Consider the following 14023-nt stretch of genomic DNA (forward strand, 5'->3'; position numbering starts at 1 on the left):
TTGGGGGGGAGAAGGGGGGTGAGAAGGATTACTTACCCTTACTTACCCTATCCTAGGTATTCCTTGAAGGGGTGGGGTTTCAGGTGTCTCCGGAAGGTGGTGATTGACTCCGCTGTCCTGGCGTCGTGGGGAGTTTGTTCCACCATTGGGGGCCAGAGCAGCGAACAGTTTTGACTGGGCTGAGCGGGAACTGTACTTCCTCAGTGGTAGGGAGGCGAGCAGGCCAGAGGTGGATGAACGCAGTGCCCTTGTTTGGGTGTAGGGCCTGATCAGGGCCTGGAGGTACTGAGGTGCCGTTCCCCTCACAGCTCCGTGGCGAGCACCATGGTCTTGTAGCGGATGCGAGCTTCAACTGGAAGCCAGTGGAGAGAGCGGAGGAGCGGGGTGACGTGAGAGAACTTGGGAAGGTTGAACACCAGACGGGCTGCGGCGTTCTGGATGAGTTGTAGGGGTTTAATGGCACAGGCAGGGAGCCCAGCCAACAGCGAGTTGCAGTAGTCAAGACGGGAGATGACAAGTGCCTGGATTAGGACCTGCGCCGCTTCCTGTGTGAGGCAGGGTCGTACTCTGCGGATGTTGTAGAGCATGAACCTACAGGAACGGGACACCGCCTTGATGTTAGTTGAGAACGTCAGGGTGTTGTCCAGGATCACGCCAAGGTTCTTAGCGCTCTGGGAGGAGGACACAATGGAGTTGTCAACCGTGATGGCGAGATCATGGAACGGGCAGTCCTTCCCCGGGAGGAAGAGGAGCTCCGTCTTGCTGAGGTTCAGCTTGAGGTGGTGATCCGTCATCCACACTGATATGTCTGCCAGACATGCAGAGATGCGATTCGCCACCTGGTCATCAGAAGGGGGAAAGGAGAAGATTAATTGTGTGTCGTCTGCATAGCAATGATAGGAGAGACCATGTGAGGTTATGACAGAGCCAAGTGACTTGGTGTATAGCGAGAATAAGAGAGGGCCTAGAACAGAGCCCTGGGGGACACCAGTGGTGAGAGCGCGTGGTGAGGAGACAGATTCTCGCCACGCCACCTGGTAGGAGCGACCTGTCAGGTAGGACGCAATCCAAGCGTGGGCCGCGCTGGAGATGCCCAACTCGGAGAGGGTGGAGAGGAGGATCTGATGGTTCACAGTATCGAAGGCAGCCGATAGGTCTAGAAGGATGAGAGCAGAGGAGAGAGAGTTAGCTTTAGCAGTGCGGAGCGCCTCCGTGATACAGAGAAGAAGAGCAGTCTCAGTTGAATGACTAGTCTTGAAACCTGACTGATTTGGATCAAGAAGGTCATTCTGAGAGAGATAGCGGTAGAGCTGGCCAAGGACGGCACGCTCAAGAGTTTTGGAGAGAAAAGAGAGAAGGGATACTGGTCTGTAGTTGTTGACATCGGAGGGATCGAGTGTAGGTTTTTTCAGAAGGGGTGCAACTCTCGCTCTCTTGAAGACGGGAGGGACGTAGCCAGCGGTCAGGGATGAGTTGATGAGCGAGGTGAGGTAAGGGAGAAGGTCTCCGGAAATGGTCTGGAGAAGAGAGGAGGGGATAGGGTCAAGCGGGCAGGTTGTTGGGCGGCCGGCCGTCACAAGACGCGAGATTTCATCTGGAGAGAGAGGGGAGAAAGAGGTCAGAGCATAGGGTAGGGCAGTGTGAGCAGAACCAGCGGTGTCGTTTGACTTAGCAAACGAGGATCGGATGTCATCAACCTTCTTTTCAAAATGGTTGACGAAGTCATCTGCAGAGAGGGAGGAGGGGGGAGGATTCAGGAGGGAGGAGAAGGTGGCAAAGAGCTTCCTAGGGTTAGAGGCAGATGCTTGGAATTTAGAATGGTAGAAAGTGGCTTTAGCAGCAGAGACAGAGGAGGAAAATGTAGAGAGGAGGGAGTGAAAGGATGCCAGGTCCGCAGGGAGGCGAGTTTTCCTCCATTTCCGCCGGCTGCCCGGAGCCCTGTTCTTAACCCATCTTCCTCTACTTTCTTCACTGCCTCTGCATATGACAATGTCTGCTCTACGCTATAACCCTGGAAACCTCAACCTGCCTCTCTCACATGGGACATTTCTGATCCCCAGCTCCATGGGCACCCCTACAATGAACACATTCCACTACTTTCCCCAATGCTACACATTCCTTTGTTTCATGCCCTTCTGCACATTTCTCACAGCTTGGACCCTCGCTCTTACACACTACTGCCACATGTCCATAAGCTTGACACCTGTAACATCTTAATGAATTCGGCACATACGGTCGGTCGTACAGGATAACTTGTATATCCTAACTTCACTTTGTCAAGCAAAGACTCAACTTCAAAACTCAAAAGAGCAGACAATGTTCTGTTCCCCACTCTCGCCACCCTGTCTGCGTCTCATCAAATGACGAGAATCACATACACCGGGAATCTTTCCCCTCAGCTGGTCAACTTTTTTATTTTACTGCTACTCCTTTCATTGGTGCCCATTTCTTGAGAACAAAACAATTCACTTTTCTTGCTCACATTCATTTTATTCCGAGCTCATTCTCCCTCTGACCAACAGAAACGCAAACAATTATCACTAGACCACTTCTGGTTACCCTCACCGATTCCACATTACCCAACCAATTTTTTCACCCACCGTGAAACCACAAATGGATCAGCCAAAAGGCAAGAGTCCACGTTTTCCATGAACTTCACTCCTACTGTCACAGACTCATCTTTCTCCTGATCCTCGGTGCATACCTCGGTCTCATATAACTTCACTGCACCTACCACCTCCGATACTTCACCCTCATTCACTTCCATTTCTCCTCCTGTCTTCAGCTCCCTCTGCTTACACTTTCTAACTTTCTTCAAATAGGCCTACTTTCTTCAAATAAGCCTATTCACTATGGGCTGTGGTCCATTCACTACCATTTCTTCAACATCACTTGTTCTCTCAATTATTTTGATCGCTTCCGCCTAGGAGATCTGATGGAGCGCCTAAATGCCACTTCAACCTCCTTCACCCTTACAGGACATTCCACGACCTCTGGGTCATGATCAGTGGTGTAAAGTACTTAAGTAAAAATACTTTAAAAGTACTACTTAAGAAGTTTTTGGGGGGTATCTGTGTATTATTATTTAGATTTTTGACAACTTTTACTTTTACTTCACTACTTTTCTAAAGAAAATTATGGACTTTTCACTCTATACATTTTCCCTGACACCCAAAGGTACCTGTTACATTTTGAATGCTTAGCAGGACAGACAATGGTCCAATTCACACAATTCTCAAGAGAACATCCCTGGTCATCCCTATTTCCTCTGGTCTGGCGGACTCACTAAATACAAATGCTTTTTTTGTAAATTATGAGTGTTGGAGTGTGACCCTGGCTATCTGTAAATAAATGTTTTAAATTGTGCCGTCTGGTTTGCTTAATATAAGGAATTTTAAATTGTTTGTACTTTTACTTTTGATACTTAAGTATATTTTAGCAAGTACATTTACGTTTGCTGAGGAGTATTTATGTCTGTAATAAAGCCCATTTGTGGGGAAAAACTCAGTGGGTGGGCATGGCTGCCAAGACCCTCCCAGGCCCATCCATGGTTACACCCCTGCCCAGTCATGTGAAATCCATAGATTAGGACCTAATTAATTTATTTCAATTGACTGATTTGACTTTTGATACTTAAGTATATTTTAGCAACTTCATTTACTTTTGATACTTAAGTATATTTAAAAGAAAATAACCTTTAGACTTTTGCTCAAGTAGTATTTCACTGGGTGACTTACACATTTCCTTGAGTCCTTTTCTATTCAAGAGGAAAACCTTGTGACATGAATCCCTGCATGGTGGATGGAAGAAAGGAAGAAGGTTTGTTGGTTCTATTGTTTTTTTTTTACGGTGAGCAACTCCCTATGTATGTAGTAACGCTCGCTGGGGTATATGAGTTATGCAGAAAGATATTTTGTCTCTACACCACGACAGTGTAAAATAACATAACAATTTGGCCATGTTTCAAGTGTGTGCAGACGGGTGGAGTATACAGAAGATCGGAGTGAAGAACAGTCTTGCTACAATTATGGTGGGGATCATGACCAGTGGGGGGAAAAAGTACCTTGTTTGTGAGCATTTCTCTTTTGCCAAGATAATCCTTCCACCTGGCAGGTGTGGCATATCAAGAAGCTGATTAAACAGTATGATCAATACAACAAGCCCTTAACCAACAATGCAATTAAAGAAATAGAGTTAAGAAAATATTTACTAAATTAACAAAAGTAATTAAAAAAAAAAGTAACAATAAATAACAGTAAAGAGGCTATATACAGGGGCTACTGGTACCAAGTCAATGTGCGGGGGTACAGGTTAGTCGAGGTTATTTGTAGATGCAGGGGTAAATGTACATAGTCCGGGTGGCAATTTGATCAATTGTTCAGCAGTCTTATGACTTGGGGGTAGAAGCTGTGAAGGAGCCTTTTGGACCTAGACTTGGCGCTCCGGTACCGCTTGCAGTGCGGTAGCAGAGAGAACAGTCTATGACTTGGGTGACTGGAGTCTTTGACAATGTTTTGGGCCTTGGGAGGGTCTATGCCCTCCCAGGCCCACTCATGGTTACTCCCCTGCCCAGTCATGTGAAATCCATAGATTAGGGCTTAATTCATTTATTTCAATTGACTGGTTTCCTTATATATGAACTGTAACTCAGTAAATCTTTGAAATTGTTGCATGTTGCATTTATATTTTTGTTCAGTGTATATATATATATATATATATATATATATATATATATAAATAAAATACAAACACAAAATTAAACACATAAAACATAAAAAAACAAAACCACCAAATTACCCAAAATAAAATAAATCAAACTTCCCTGGTAAAAAAAGAAACAGATCTGATCCCTACGCAGGCTCAAGGGGAGCCTGGAGGGCGGGCGTCTTCCTGCACTAGTACCCCTTGCAAGTCTTCTGATGTCCTTAAGTCTCAAAAACTTTTATTCCGCAGCCACAATAATGTCCAGTTCCTTAGACTTCATTTGAGACTTGAACCTTACAGATTATAACTGTGGAAATGCTGAAATCTTCTTCTTCTTCTTCTTCTTTGGTATTATGGCGGTCCGCAAACAAATGTTATAGGTGCAAGCCGCCACCTTCTTTATTGGCGGCCTACTATTCTGTAGTATGAATTCATTACACTTAGTCCCTAAAATGTTATTCTGTGGATTTCATATGGAGATTGGCAACCAACTTTAAAGGGGCAATCAGCATGCATGCCTCAGGAGTGTAATTCAACTGTCGTACATCATCAGAACCTAAAATGTAAGCTTTTTTACTCCATAGTTAGTTTAAAAAAAAGTAAATATAGGCTCAAAACATGGTTAAACTACAATTTTGATATCATCAGTCCTTGCATCCATAGCTCTGTCTATGAATTTGAGAGTGGTTACATTCCTCTAGCCCTATCCCTCAGCTTTTTACTGAAACAGGGGTGGGGAGTTTGCTTTGCTTTTGTTTCAATTGCTGATTGCCACTTTAAGGTGCAGTATGGCCAGGAACTCCATGATGTATAAAGATAAATGATCCGTTGCTGTTTTTGTCAGTGCCACCTTAAACTCAGGAACACTAAAAGCGGCACCTGTCTTCCTTGTTTTAGGGTCCTTAGATCCATTAGTGAATATATTCAAGAAATCATAGTACTGTGTTCTTAAATGTTCACTTACAACTGAATCTACTCCTTCTTCAACATCTCTTACCCTCTCAGGCAACCCTAGTTATATCATTGGCTGAGGGAGCAACCAAGGTGGAATAGCAGGAAGAGGCTGAACTCCTTCCCAAACAATCCCATTCCCATCTCTTACCTATCCAGCCAGAACTTCTATTCAGATCTCGTTCATGCTCCCAGCACTCTAGGAGCCCCTTATGTGTAGGATGTGTAACCTTATATCCTTGAAGATTTACCCAATATATCATGGTTAGTTTTTGTCATCTCAACTTCAATGGTATCTCTCCCAACTCTACCTGCAGCGCTGCCACCGGGGAGGTCCTGACTGCTCCACAACATATCACAACAAAACATATCTAGGTCTTGTGCCTGGATTACATCAAGCTTTTTTAAAGATGTCTGAGCTGCTGATCCATACGCTACACTACCATAGTTCAGTGTTCAGACAGGAAATGAAGTTCGGGGGAACCCAGTAGGGGACATCCCTTTTAATTTTTTTGCCTCCAAAATAAGGTTTTCATACATTTAATACATAATAAAGATTCTCTATTGCATTTTAAAAAATCAAGTGAAACTATTTTACGTGGGCCTATTTTTCCCCTTCAGTAAGCTATGTTACAAACGAGATGCAATATGCATTAGTCTAAGGAGAAAAATAATATAAATATTATCTGAAATACATACCTTTTGTTATAGAACAGAAATATTTATATGGAATTGGCAAAAATATAAATAAATAGTAGTTCTATCTAAACCTCAGATGAAGAGGCTACTCCTCTTCATCTGAGGGATCCTGATTGATGCATATAGACCTCCTTTCTACCACTTAACTCTGGTAAACTGTCATTTCTCCTTGTGCTGTCCTCTATGCTAGAATGGGATTCTAATCAACTCACCGGAGCCATTCAACAGCTGGTAGGAAACCAGACAGAGTGAATGGAATAATTTGGTCAGAGGATGCAGAGGAGACAACACTTGGTTTGTCAATTCGTTCATTTGTTCATTCATTCATTCGTTCATTCGTTCATTCGTTCATTCATTCGTGCAATATCCATTTATTTATTATATGGGACACTTCAAAATTACAAAGGATTCTGTTTGTCACCAATAGGTGGCAGTGTACTATATTCTATCACCATCACAATTCACTGTCAGTTAAAGAACCTGATGAAATGGAAGTAGTTTCCCCTACCACTGATCCAGAATCAGATATTTGTCAGTCTCCTAATGACTCTGAAAATGACAAGCACTGAGTAAGTAGCAACAAAGGTGAGATGCAAGGAATGACCAACCTATCGGGGCAAAAGCACTCGACCAACTGGAGACGCATCACTAAGAGAGACAAACGCGAACATGAAGAGAGGTCGACAGACTAACAGGCGGAGGAGGGAGGAACACAGACGTGTGCACCGCACGACATGCAGACGAGTGTGAAAAGCTCTGAATTATAGAGAACACACACACACACACACACACACACACACACACACACACACACACACACACACACACACACACACACACACACACACACACACACACACACACACACACACACACACTGCTACTCTTTATCCTCATCAGTTGTGCCCCACTATGTCAAGCAGGCCACGCACTTTTGTGGGGAGGTTAAACTAGAATAGCTCTTTATTTCACTTCCTCTCTCGGGACTGTCTTATGTCTCACTGTCTAAGATGGTTCCAAAATATGCTGTTATTTTGTCATCCAAAATATGCTGTTATTTTGTCAATCTGAAACGCTTTCATGTAGAAAAACATGACTGTTGCTAAAGCCACAACCCTGAGTCTGTGTGTCAGCAAACGGCACCCCTTGACACTTGATTTTCTAAGCTGAGGAAAATGGCTAGAGAAATGTAAGCACTCTCACATTTCTAGATAAATCTATGGATGCAAGACCTGACAGCAACTTGAAGCTATGGGGTACATTGTTTGTTGACAAGGACTCAAATTACAACAAAACCTAAACAATGATGTAAACCATCCTTATATTTTGGGTTATGATGGTACTGGAACTGACCCTGTATATGCTTACTTACAGTAGTTTATCGTGTTTTTCTTATTTCTTATTTTTATATATTTTGTTCTACCTTACATTATTATTGACTACTGAATTATTGGGGGTAATGCTTGCAAAAAAAGCTTGAAACTTGAAATGACTATTGAACAGCAGTAAATATGGTAGATTTTTACCTTAAGTCAAAGATGTAAAACATACTATCTAGGTGTGCTTTGTTAGTGTCAAATAGCCCTGTACCAAAACTTGGCACAGAAATGATGAGAAGAACACAGCTGCAGAGTTGATATGACCACTTGGTTACGTGGCAATAGCCCCTTATCTGGCAGTTGTCACGCCTTTGCAGCATAGGTTATTCACTCAAGCCCTTAGTGAGGGAATTGAGAAATAACTTTCTTATCATTTTTAATTTCCTTAAATATGTTGTTTTCTTTTAAAACTTTTTGAGTTCGTTTTTTTTTGTTAGGATCTGGAGTGAAATCTAAAAAGTAAAAAAAAAAGTAAAAAGTAAACAGTTTAGTAAAGGCAGAGGTTAAAATTCACTCCAAGACAGAGAATGTGCACGTATATGGATCGGTGGGGTGATCCACCAATGATGTCAAGCCTACCGGCCTCCCTGCCCTCTCTGAATGAGATAAAAGGACAGGGCCCACTGCTGCACAGCTCACCTATAGTGCCTGCCTACCGGCCCAACACTCTGCAACATGTTCGTGTTCCTCTGTGTCGCCTTTCTCCACTGCCTTGCTTTGGGTGCTCCTGTGTTTTTACCAGGGGGAAGAGCTACCCCAAAACTCCTGCCCAGTGGGCTGGTACGATTTTAACGGACGCTGCTATAAGTATGTCGCTACACCACTGAACTGGCCTGATGCTGAGTCCTACTCTTTGACTCAGGGAGCAAACCTGGTCTCTGTGCACAGTGAGGCAGAACACCAGTTCATCAAAATCCTGATCCAGAGATTCGACCCTGCGGAGAGAGGAACCTGGATGGGTCTGTCTGACATCCACATATAACCATAGGACAACCATGCTCTCACCAAGCCCTAAGAAACATATGGTTCTCAGAACATTATTTGCTAGCTGGGAAATGCCTTTGGAATGTGGTTTTCCTACCACAGTAACTTGACCTAAACCCAAACCAGACTATCAAATATAAACAAACTTATGCACTTATAGGGGCGTTGATGCAGTTTCACACGTTACACAGTAGCAATCTTTTACTTCATTACTGGGAAGAGAGAGAAGGGTTTTACTTTTATAATTAGGAGCATTATTTAGAATCAATAGCAGCGAAGAGATACAATTTACTAATTAAAATGTCACAACAGTTAGAAAACAAATACATGTTTTCTTATAAACCATCCTAATGCTGAAGATAAGGTAAAAGCTGGCAGTGGGGATATGATACAGTCAGGAAACAGTCACAATAGTCAGACTAAAGTGGCAGTGCACATTGCTCACTGGCTGCAAAATGTTGCAAACGGAAGAAAACCTGTTCAAACCAGATGGTTGCTGTCTCCATAGAGATCCTATTCAATTAGAGGGGGGAGGGGGCTATGTCATAAACCCTCAAAGTTCCAGAAGGGTGTGAAAATGGCAGCCATATTGTTCAGGGAGAAACCGAACCCAGTCTAACTGGAATGAATGGCAGTCGAGACATAATCCTTTTACTTATGCAGGAAATGAAAGGTAAAGGCATGTGATGTATCAGAAATGGTGTAATAGAATTATTGTCCACCTAAAATATTTTCATGTAATTATAAGTACAGTTTATACAAATTTTATACACATTTTCCGTATAAATAGACTCTAAAATATAAATGTCTACATTTTTGTTTTCTTTGAAAGCTGTGTGCTTTTATATGATACAATATCAGTGCTTGTTGCATTTACAACTTGTGAAATCATCAACTGATTTGAGCCAGTGTATGACAATGGATTGATTAACTGTATTGTTTGAATGGAATGTGGGCATATTGGCAGTTTGTTTGAAAAATTAATTGAATCATTCCTCTAAATCTGTCTGGGTAGCTAGCTAACAAACATACAGCGCAGATCAATTCTTCAAATTCATTATTTTAAACAATATCTTATCACAGCACTGGCAAACCAAAATGGCTGACCTTTATCCCATCATAAGAAGGTTCACGCCCATTCTAGTATTCTAATTCTATGGCTGACTCCATCTCAGCACAGCGAAATACTCTACATCCCCATGAGAGTCCTAATGAAACCAGAGTCGTCTACATCAGTCGCCATGGGTGATGGCGTCTGCCGAACCAATAAGCTGGCAAGTAAATAAAACCCTGCTTGATTGCTCCTATTCCACCCAAAGAATTGATTGTCGCCAAGGGCAACCAATCGGTACAGGTGGGGGCCCCAAGTAGCGGCTCTCTGTCTGGATTAGTGGGCTGTCAACAGCGGCAAGGCCACCACATTCATTCTGGCTGGGCACTGTTCCACCGGGCCTGCATTCAACACAACACCTAAAGTGTCACTATGGCTATTACAGTGTGTGTTTTGAGTGGCAGATGTGAATGCTGTGTGATTGGCTCTTTATAGCTATGGCAGTCAGTCTTGTAGTGAAATGTATAGTACCATATGCTTTGAGCGATCATGCATACGGTTGGTTTCTGATGAGCTGATGCTATGTGGAAAGGCTATTTATTTCTGTTGATGCTTCAGGGCAGCTCGAGCAACCAGATGGTAAAACAAGGGTAAGAAAAATGTATTTGGAGGAAGAAGCAGACCTGGGCTCAAATACTACTTGAAATCATTTTAAACACTTTTGCTGTGATTGATTGAGCTTGCCAGCAACAAAGGAACCAATAGTAAAGTCCCAAAAGTGTAAACCCCGCCCATATGGCATTCCAGGCAGGCAAAGCAAACATTCAAAGTATTTGAAAGATTTCAAATAGTATTTGAACCTAGGTCTGGGAAGAACATGACTCTGTGTGAGAGAAATAACAGATAATGTAAATAAGCCTGAAAACATGAACATATGGCCATTGAGGGAAATGGAAGAATCCTAATTAGGCTACCACCATTTAACAATGACAGATTCTTCAAATTAGTTTTGGACCTCGGACAGGCTTGGAAGGCCATGAGCACAGTCGAGTTTCCCCTTAACTTTTTAAACCGAACCAAATTTCTTAATCAAACTTTACCCAGGTTGGGCCCGAGGAAGAGCAGCTTTGGGGATGGGGATCCTAATAAAATACTAAATACTAAACCCATACTTAACCCTAATCTCAACCAATTGAAATTCCTTGCCTAAACTTAACCAATCACATTCCTTGCCTAAACTTAACTAATCACAGATTTTTTTTTGCCATTGACGCAGAGCTGCCCTTATAACAAGACTGAATCTGGAAAACTCCAATCTAGGATATGGATTGGATAATCCTGAGAGACGTGGTTTTTAACAAGGGAGCAGAGTGGGAGGATTAAGAAAGTGTTCCTTAGAGCGACTTGTCTCAGGAGTCCCAAATGGCATCCTATTCCCTATGGGCACTGGTCAAAAGTAAAGCACTATGTAGAGAACAGGCTGCCATTTGAGACACAGCCTCAGAGTCCTCTTCCCTGCGAGAGAGCAGCAGAGATCAGATGCTTTACCTTCAGCTGTTTGAAGGCGAAGTGAACCTATTGATTAAGCTGCAGTCGCGAGTGTGGGAGGGATCGTTATTTGTCTTTGCTGTAAGCTTTTGAACCTGACAAGCCTTTTGTGGGATTTATATCAGTATGTGCGTGTGCGTGGAATGATGATAATGCCACAAGACTGTGGCCACATATTACAGTGAAGCCAAATATTTTTTAAATACGAAAGTCACCACAGACAAAATCACTCAAGGTTGATAAGGAAGTAGTCATGTCTGTCTGTCTGTCTGTCTGTCTGTCTGTCTGTCTGTCTGTCTGTCTGTCTGTCTGTCTGTCTGTCTGTCTGTCTGTCTGTCTGTCTGTCTGTCTGTCTGTCTGTCTGTCTGTCTGTCTGTCTGTCTGTCTGTCTGTCTGTCTGTCTGTCTGTCGTCTGTCTGTCTGTCTGTCTGTCTCTCTCTCTCTCTCTCTCTCTCTCTCTCTCTCTCTCTCTCTCTCTCTCTCTCTCTCTCTCTCTCTCTCTCTCTCTCTCTCTCTCTCTCTCTCTCTCTCTCTCTCTCTCTCTCTCTCTCTCTCTCTCTCTCTCTCTCTCTCTCTCTCTCTCTCTCTCTCTCTCTCTCTCTCTCTCTCTCTCTCTCTCTCTCTCTCTCTCTCTCTCTCTCTCTCTCTCTCTCTCTCTCTCTCTCTCTCTCATTGTCTCTCTCTCTCTCCTCTCTCTCTCTCTCCTCTTCTCTTGGCATCTCTCTCTTAGTGTCCTTCCATGAGACTCAGCATGTGATAGACCAACTCATTGCCAAGAATAGGATTACCCACACGTGTGACGCATGCATGTGCAAAGATAAATATGCAGACATGATGTGCATAGATAAATATGTAGACATATACAGACACACAAGTACAGTACATAACAAATACACGGAAAGACCCATAGTCAACCAGCCAGCCAACTAGCGAGCCAGCGAGCCAACCAGCCAGCCGGCCACACAAACGCATGTGCACACAGGCACACATACACAGTGTTATCCCGGAAGGTCTACCCCGAGGGTTGTTGATTGAGGGGAGGTACGTTCCGTGACGCTGGGTCACTCTGCTGGGAGTACACGGGCTGGGCACCCCGACGCTGTTGGCCCCAAGTAGAGGTAATTAGGGGAGAGTGCCAACCAGCCATGCAAGCCACATAAATGGAGCACCGTGGCACACCGTGAGGAAGACAAAGAGAGAGGCAAGGAGTGAGCCTATCGAGGGGAACGAAGCCCCCGGAGGCACGAAGCCAAATATGAGAAGAAGGACTGAGCCAACCCTATGTTATTTTTTGTTGCATAGTAAAGTTGTGTTTTCTGACTAGATCTCGGTCTCTGTGTCCATCTCTCCACACTCAACCCAACACCCCACGGTTTACCACAACAGGTAACACACACACACACACACACACACACACACACACACACACACACACACACACACACACACACACACACACACACACACACACACACACACACACACACACACACACACACACACACACACACACACACACACACACACACACACACACACACACACACACACACACACAGCTATAAATAGAAACATGGCTGTATGTTTATTTCTGTATGCAACCCACGAGCATCCATCGCTGCCTCTGTCTCCCTTTCACCTCTCCTCCTCTGTCACCTCTCCTCATCCCTCCCCCTCTCTCCTACAATACTAATTTGTGCATCTCAGTATCACCACTCCTTAAAGCGCCACTGAACACGCCGATTGGCAAGAGTGCTTTTCTGTTGCTCATTACAAAAACTAGATTTCAGTATTGAAGGAGTGTTTCCTGACCGATTAAGCCTATTTCAATTCCTCAAAATCCCCAGAATGAATCAAAAGTAACTCTAGTAATCTGTCATAAATGTTTTATGATTTTTCCAAGGATTTTTTAGTTGCACACTTTTACATCTAAGGTGTTTGGTGCAGTATTTCTCAAGTAAACAAAATGCAAATGTACATTGTCAAATCAAAACCCAACCTTCATTTTATCTGTTGTGATGCACGGATTTTCCTAACTTTGTTTTAGAGGAGACTGACTTCCTGTTTACACTTTGTAATCAATTTTGACACAAGAATAACTCTTTCTAACACATATCGATGCCACACAGGCTATTTTCAAAGGGATTCGTAGCTTTTTAAAGGCCGTCGCTCTTTAACACGACTCACAGCGCCCATCCTCCATCCTCCATCCTCCCTCCTCCATCCTCTATCCTCCATCCTCCATCCTCCCTCCTCCATCCTCCATCCTCCCTACTCCATCCTCCCTCCTCCATCCTCCATCCTCTATCCTCCATCCTCCATCCTCCCTCCTCCATCCTCCCTACTCCATCATCCATCCTCCATCCTCCATCCTCCCTCCTCCATCCTCCATCCTCTATCCTCCATCCTCCCTCCTCCATCCTCCCTACTCCATCCTCCATTCTCCATCCTCCCTCCTCCATCCTCCATCTTCCCTCCTCCATCTTCCCTCCTCCATCCTCCCTCCTCCATCCTCCATCCTCCCTCCTCCATCCTCCCTCCTCCATCCTCCCTCCTCCATCCTCCAACCTCCCTCCTCCATCTTCCCTCCTCCATCCTCCATCCTCCCTCCTCCCTCCTCCATCCTCCATCCTCCCTCCTCCATCCTCCATTCTCCTCAGCTCCCCCTCTCTTCCTCTCCATCTGTCTCTCTCTCTCTTGGTGTTAG

Source organism: Oncorhynchus keta, chromosome 19 (assembly GCF_023373465.1).
Source record: "Oncorhynchus keta strain PuntledgeMale-10-30-2019 chromosome 19, Oket_V2, whole genome shotgun sequence".
Classification (NCBI taxonomy): domain Eukaryota; kingdom Metazoa; phylum Chordata; class Actinopteri; order Salmoniformes; family Salmonidae; genus Oncorhynchus; species Oncorhynchus keta.